This window comes from Pistacia vera, unplaced genomic scaffold, assembly GCF_008641045.1.
Source record: "Pistacia vera cultivar Batoury unplaced genomic scaffold, PisVer_v2 Contig309, whole genome shotgun sequence".
NCBI classification, from domain to species: domain Eukaryota; kingdom Viridiplantae; phylum Streptophyta; class Magnoliopsida; order Sapindales; family Anacardiaceae; genus Pistacia; species Pistacia vera.
The window spans coordinates 199337-207295 of record NW_022196123.1 but is presented as its reverse complement, the minus strand read 5'-3'; the positions used below and the strand labels follow the sequence as shown (position 1 = coordinate 207295).

The following is a 7959-nucleotide window of genomic DNA, read 5'->3' as shown; positions in this document are numbered from 1 at the left end:
TGCTGATTTTGCTGGAGGAAAGATCTTAGTCAGGAACTTCTGTGCTATATCATTCCAAGTTGTGATAGTCCCCGTTGGTAATGCCATTAACCTCCCCTTAGCTTTATCCCTCAATGAGAATGGGAATAACCTCAACCTAATGGCATCATCTGACACTCCATTCGACTTGAAGGTGTCACAAATTTCCAAGCAGTTCGCAATATGCTTATTTGGATCTTCCTTCAAATCACCATTAAACCTTACCGACTGTTGGATCATCTGAATGATTGCCGGCTTAATCTCAAAGTTGTTGGCTTGCACCGTAAGCCTAGTAATACTCGACCCACTGCCATTAACCGTGGGAATTGAGAATTCCCTTAGTGTCCTGTTTTCTGGTTCTGTCATTTCAACAACTGTCTCTTCTGTTTCAACCACTATATCCTCTCTTTCTCTTCTCTCTCTGTTAAGTCATCTGGCAGTTCTCTCAATCTCAAGATCAACAGGAACCACTGGCTGACGTCTTGCTCTTCGCATAAACTGCACAGAATTAGCGAAAGAAAGTGAGATCACAAACCAACTGAAAATTTAAAAACAAAAATTAAAACTTCAATCTAGCTAACTATAGAAAAACTCAATGTTAACTTAAAACTCAATCCCTGGCAACGACGCCAAAAACTTGATGCGTGTTTCCTACAACATGCAATATGTAGCAAGTATACTAGTCACACAAGTAATATAGTGATGAGTGAGTATCGTTCCCACGAGGATTGTTGCTAAGCACTAAGTTTTCTACTGTTTTCAAGTTGAAGAAATCGAATTCTTTTGGATTAAAGGGAGTAATTTAAACTATAATTAAAACAAAATTTTACTAAAATAAACTTAAACTATGAAAGTAAGATTTAAAACAGGATAAAATCAATTCAAACAAACGGGCAGGGTTTTGACTTCATTCGGACTATATGGGTTAAACTTTAAGAATTAAACTAAATTCATATTCTCATGCATTGATTGTAAATCGAACTCTCTAAAGTGTCCAACATACCTTCTCAGGCTATGTTGCCCTACTCTTCCATATTAACCTTAAGCACCCAACAAAATGAAAGTTAATAAATCTAAGTTCATTAAGCACAAGAATCCTAGATTGACTTCATCAGTTCTTGAATCTATCTTTAGCATCCAATAATACAACGGTGATTACCCAAGAAGCTTAACATGAATTATCTCTCAATCTCATCATGTTCATCACATACAAACAATAAAGCCAAAATACTTCACTGGGGCGAAAAATACAGTGGCTAATCGCCGCAGCGAGAAAAAAATCTTTGCCGTGGCAAAATTTCCTTAGAGAAATTTCGTCAAACCTTCTTCGCTACGGCGAAGAAAAATACTTCGCTGGGGCAAAAAATTACGGTAGCTATCACAGATTTTGTTCTTTGCCGCGATGAAGTCTGGGACTTTCAAAACCCTTTTTCTACAAAGTGCTTTGCCGCGGCAAGAATACTTCTCTCGCCCCAGTGAAGTCTGGACATTTTCTGTCCATTCCTTTGCTGAAAACTTCACCCGAAACACCAAAACACACCAATAAAAAATCATCAAAATCATAAGGAATTCAAACAAATTCAAACACACAAAAGAAAACAAATATTTAAAAAACTTGGTTTGCCTCCCACAAGCGCTTGTTATAGTCGATAGCTCGACTCTCTCATTTTTTCACGTCAGTCCGGATTATCCAAGTACATCACATCCCAAAATTTTTACTTGGGCTCGAGCTTCTTTTGCTGATGATCTTTTTCACACAGGGTCCTGTTTGAGAGTTTCACCACCCATTTCCATCCCTTGGTCATAATTTCGGTGGTTCCTTCTTCTCACCGACTGCTTTCCGTTTCTTGACTTTCCCTCACCCTTTTTGGCTGGGAGATTCGTTCCTTGTGAAACACAATCTGACTATGGCTTATCTATAATGTGTGAACCCCCTTTCCGTTATGGTCCTCACTCTCGAACTAATTCGGTTTGACTATGCAGCTCTTAATTCCACCTTAGTTGTTCATTGTGGAAGGGTTCATTTTTGCCTGGTCCACCACATCGATTTTCAAACTGACTCTTGTTTAGGTGGAGCTCTTATTGATTCAAGGACATTAAATGTTATTTCTTCATCTTGCATCCTCATGATCAACTTCCCTTCTTGAACATCGATTAACTCTTTCGGTAGCCCGAAATGGTCGTCCCAGGATAAGAGTCTCTTTTCCTTTTCCAGTCCAACACAAAGAAATCCGTAGGAAAAATAAACTTGTCCACCTAATCAACACATCCCCCACAATGCCCCTTGGTATCTTTATCGATCTATCGCAAGTTGCAAGCATATTGTTGTCGGCTTTCACTTCACTATTCCTAATTTCCTGAAAACAGAAAAAGGCATAGGTTAATGTGGCACCTAGATCACATAAAACTCTATCAAAGGTAAAATCTCCTATAGTACAGGAATAGTAAAACTCCCTGGATCTGAGTTTCGGGGCGCTTTTTTCTAGAGAATGGCACTGCACTCCTCCTGAGCATCACCGTTTCCTCATCTTCTAACTTCTTCTTGAAGGATCGGACAATTTTTTGTTAGCCAAGAAAAATGAAGCAATAATGATTCATACGGCTCAAACGGGTGACTAGGGACAATTTCATTCCTGGGTCGGCTAGAAAGGCTCAAATGTTCCAAAAAGAATGCCTAAATCATCTCCTAAACCATGTCTAATCCTAGAATTTCACCTCAAGCACTTCTCTACTAGGTTCTAGAGTCCACCAACATTATCAAGCTTTACCTAAGTACATAAAATGAATCTAAGCATACCTAAAAAAAAAAAAAAGAAAATGGTGGTTTAACCACTCAACAAACCTCAATCAAAATTCAGTCAATAAACCTAAACTTGAAGCAATGCTTAACATTTCTCAAAAATAAAAATGCAACAATCCAATTCGCATCATTGATTTATACAATTCATCATCAGCAAAAACAATCAAAACATAGTAAAATAAACAAAATCAAATAAAAAATTTCTAATTTTCCTACCCCCAAACAAAAGATGACATTGTCCCCAATGTCCCATTATGCATCAATTAGGAATGGAAAATCAAAAATAACAAAGTTATGAGAAAGTTCCCTGGTTAATCTGTGAAGTGTCGCTCCACATTGCACACCTGGTCCTTGACTTTTTCATCACCCAATATCTGTCAAAACAATTGAAGCTATGGTGTCCATTGTGTTAGCAAAAATTCACAAACTAAATTAAAATATTACATCTTAATCTCGTCCTTGCAACAACTACAAATTAAAATAAAATGAAACAACTAAAACAACTACACAATCCAAAACAAAAATAACAACTGAGTTTAATGTTTGAAATGAAAAACCAATGCAACTAAACAAATGAACATAAAGACAACACCACAGGTGTTCCGGTGCTCATTCTTCGCCTCCCTCTTCTTCCTCTTCTGATTCGGAGCCCATCCACTCATCGAAATCCCAGTCGGCCCATTGGAATCCTGAAGTGTCAACGTTGAGCTTGTTAAAGCTACTCTTCTACATCTCATACATCATCTGGGTCTGCTTAACCACCCAATCCTGACGTTTTGTCATCCGTTTCATCATACCCATCATCTGCTCCATCATCTCCTTCTGTGTAACTGTGGAGCTGGAGGATGTGACAGGGCCTTGTGTGGTTCTCTGCTGTTTTGTTCCTACCCTTGGTTGCTCAGCTTCTGGATGTTCAAGATGCTTCTGAAAATAATCTAAATCGAGGATAGGGGCAGCATGAATACGTTGCTCATCATCTCCTACCTTGGCTCCAACTCTAATGCATAAGGATGTGATGAGAGGTGGAAAAGAATAACTTGATCGCCCCGGTTTGGCGGCATGATGAATGTTGTTAAAGATAATTCTTCCCACAATCGAGCCATCAGTGTCAAAGAAGTTCCCTTAATCGTCTTCTTTCGTTTCTTTGACACTGACCAAGTTGCATCTGGTTTTGCAATGACCGGAGGAATGATACTATCCTTAAACTGTGTCCCCCTAAACCTTTCGTACTCATCCTGATCATCAAACCCAGGCGGGTTGTAAAACTCATTGATTATATCTTCTGTAAATGGCACATCAACCCGTCTCACAAATGCAAAACCCTCTTCACAATTTGGGAGGTTGGCATAAAACTCCCTTACTAGCAGCTCTACAGCCGGTTGTGCAGGAGCACTCATAAACAGTTCCCATTGTCTCCCTCGACTCCAATCCAACGCCTGACTCGCAGTCAATCTGCGCTCAGGAATAAAGCCCTTATCTCTTCCTTGGATAGCCCTTTGATATTGTTTCTAAGCCTCTTCATTCACAAAGCGGCTGTCCACTTTCTTTCCTTTTCCCTTTTCTTTGTATGGCAACTTAACTTTGGGTGCCATTTTCTATAAATCAATTCACAGCGCAACCCAAAAATTCAATCCTAGGTTCCCCACAACAACCAATTCAAACCTGAAAAAAAGAATTGAAAACACTTCCAAAAATTTGCAATCAGACCCCCAAACTACGATTTCTCCAAAATCAACAACACACTCCAAAACTCAACACCCACACTCCTCAATATCACAACATACACAATAAACCCTTCTTCAACAAAATCGAACTCACAAAATTTGCAACTCAACCAAAATTAAATTTTTCAGATCTACAACTTAAAACTTGAAATTTTGCGAAAATGAGTTTAGGGAACTTGAGATCTTACCAATATGAAGGATTATTCGCCACCAATTTACTCAGAATCAGCCTAGATTGGAAAGCCCCAAATTTCTTGAACTTGAAATTTTCATGAAATTTTTGAAAAATTTGTTGTTGAAATGAGTGTTTTGGTGTTTAGGAGGGTTAAGGAGTGAAAACTTTGGTTGGGAAAACACTTGGGAGGCCAAGGATTGAAATTGGAAAATTTCTCTCAAATGTATTTGAAAAAACGTGTGGAAAATGAAAAGCCAAAGTGAGTTTATATAGAAAACAGGCTTCGCCGCGGCGAAGTTCTTCGTTCATGAACACGAATTTGAAACCCAGGCTTCGCCGCGGCGAAGCAAAATACTTCACTGGGGCGAAAAAATACAGTGGCTAATCGCCGCAGCGAGAAAAAAATCTTTGCCGTGGCAAAATTTCCTTAGAGAAATTTCGTCAAACCTTCTTCGCTACGGCGAAGAAAAATACTTCGCTGGGGCAAAAAATTACGGTAGCTATCACAGATTTTGTTCTTTGCCGCGATGAAGTCTGGGACTTTCAAAACCCATTTTTCTACAAAGTGCTTTGCCGCGGCGAAGAATACTTCTTCGCCCCAGTGAAGTCTGGAGCATTTTCTGTCCATTCCTTTGCTGAAAACTTCACCCGAAACACCCAAAAACACACCAATAAAAAATCATTCAAAATCATAAGGAATTCAAACAAATTCAAACACAACAAAATGAAAAACAAATATTTAAAAAACTTGGGTTGCCTCCCAACAAGCGCTTGTTTATAGTCGATAGCTCGACTCTCTCAGTTTTTCACGTCAGTCCGGATTATCCAAGTACATCACATCCCAAAATTTTTACTTGTGCTCGAGCTTCTTTTGCTGATGATCTTTTTCACACAGGGTCCTTGTTGAGAGTTTCACCACCCATTTCCATCCCTTGGTCATAATTTCGGTGGTTCGACTCTTCTCACCGACTGCTTTCCGTTTTCTTGACTTTCCCTCACCCTTTTTGAGCTGAGAGATTCGTTCCTTGTGAAAACACAATCTTGACTATGGCTTATCTTATAATTTTGTGAAACCCTTTCCGTTATGGTCCTCACTCTCGAACTAATTCGGTTTGACTATGCAGCTCTTAATTTCCACCTTAGGATTGTTCAGTTGGAAGGGTTCAATTTTTGCCTGGTCCACCACATCGATTTTCAAACATGACTCTTGTTTAGGTGGAGCTCTTATTGATTCAAGGACATTAAATGTTATTTCTTCATCTTGCATCCTCATGATCAACTTCCCTTCTTGAACATCGATTAAAACTCTTTCGGTAGCCCGAAATGGTCGTCCCAGGATAAGAGGAATCTCTTTATCCTTTTCCATGTCCAACACAAAGAAATCCGTAGGAAAAATAAACTTGTCCACCTTAATCAACACATCCCCCACAATGCCCCTTGGATGCTTTATCGATCTATCTGCAAGTTGCAAGCATATTGTTGTCGGCTTCACTTCACTAATTCCTAATTTCCTGAAAACAGAAAAAGGCATAAGGTTAATGTTGGCACCTAGATCACATAAAACTCTATCAAAGGTAAAATCTCCTATAGTACAAGGAATAGTAAAACTCCCTGGATCTTTGAGTTTCGGGGGCAGCTTTTTCTAGAGAATGGCACTGCACTCCTCCGTGAGCATCACCGTTTCCTCATCTTCTAACTTCTTCTTGTTTGATAAGATTTCCTTAAGAAATTTCGCGTAGCTCGACATCTGTTGCAGTGCATTTGCAAAAGGAATGTTAATATGCAGTTTCTTAAAAACATCGAGAAATTTAATGAACTGCTTATCCTGATTTTCTTTTCTGAGTCTTTGCGGAAAAGGTACGGGTGGTGTGTGATGCGCCAACTCTGGTGGTATCTCAGGGAATGACAATTTCTCTTTCCTTTTCTTTTTCCCCTCTTCCTGCTTCTGCTCATCTTTCCTTGGGCTGGGTGGTTTCTCTTTAGCAATGATTTCTTCATCAACTTCCTCATCAGATTCTTCATTTTTCTTTGATGGATTTTCCACTTTCCTTGATTTTTCCACCTCTTCTAAAACTGTCCCACTTCTCAACGAAATTGCATTTACTTGCTCATGTGGGTTAGTCACTGTGTTGCTCAGTAAGGAACCCTGCGGTCTCTTATTTAGCTTCTTGGCCAATTGGCCTATCTGTACCTCAAGATTTTGAATGGATCCCTTGATTTCTGAAATTCGTCCTCGTCTCATTCATAAATCCCGTGGTCTCCTGCATAAATTTCCCAAACATGTCTTCTAACTTTGTCACTCTTGGATCTCCCAGTTGATTATTCACCCCTGGTTGGTTATTCGGCATTGTCCTTTGGTTCCATTGATTATTTTGCTGGTTTTGATTGCCCCAAGCCAGATTTGGATGATTTCTCCACCCCGGATTGTATGTGGGTTGTTTGGTTGCCTTTGATTTCCTGCCAAGTAGTTCACTTGCTCCGTTGATGAAGATGACAAAGCAAATGTGTTCCCCACTTGACAATCACTGCTCACATGGTTTCCCGCACAAAAATCACAAGTTAGTTGAGGTGCTTGAATAGAGTTTACCTGCATACTTCCCAACTGTTTCTGAAGTGCCGTGAGTTGGGCTGAGATGGCTGTGAAGGCATCAACTTCATGAAGACCCGTAGATTTTCTTGTTATTGCTCTCTCATTTGGTCTTTGATAGTTATTGCTTGCCAAAACCTCAAGCAACTCATAAGCCTCCTCTGGTGCCTTATTCTGCAAAGCTCCTCTTGACGCTTCATCCACCATGGTTTGCACGTTACCCATCAGTCTATTGTAGAAAGTTTGGACTTGAAGCCAAACTAGCAACCCATGGTGTGGACATTTCCTCATCAATTCCTTGTACCTCACCCAAGCCTCATACATAGACTCGGATTCCTCTTGTAGAAATGATGTGATATCATTTCTCAGTTTTGCTAATTTTACTGGAGGAAAGAACTTAGTCAGAAACTTCTGTCCTAGATCATTCCAAGTTGTGATAGTCCCTACTGGTAGTGACATTAACCACCCCTTAGCTTTATCCCCCAATGAGAATGGGAATAACCTCAACCTAATGGCGTCATCTGACACTCCGTTCGACTTGAAGGTGTCACAAATTTCCAAGAAGTTTGCAATATGCTGATTCGGATCTTCCTTCAAATCACCATTAAACCTTACCGACTGATGGATCATCTAAATGATTGCTTGCTTAATCTCA

At 39.7% G+C, this 7959-nt stretch overlaps 1 non-coding gene across 1 annotated transcript; it reads left to right on the top strand.

Annotated features, from left to right (window-relative positions):
* The first annotated feature begins 7569 nt into the window (after positions 1–7569).
* On the top strand, positions 7570–7676 carry LOC116136081. The gene has a single exon (XR_004128984.1). It is a non-coding gene; the product is annotated as a small nucleolar RNA R71 (small nucleolar RNA).
* The last annotated feature ends 283 nt before the right edge of the window (positions 7677–7959 follow it).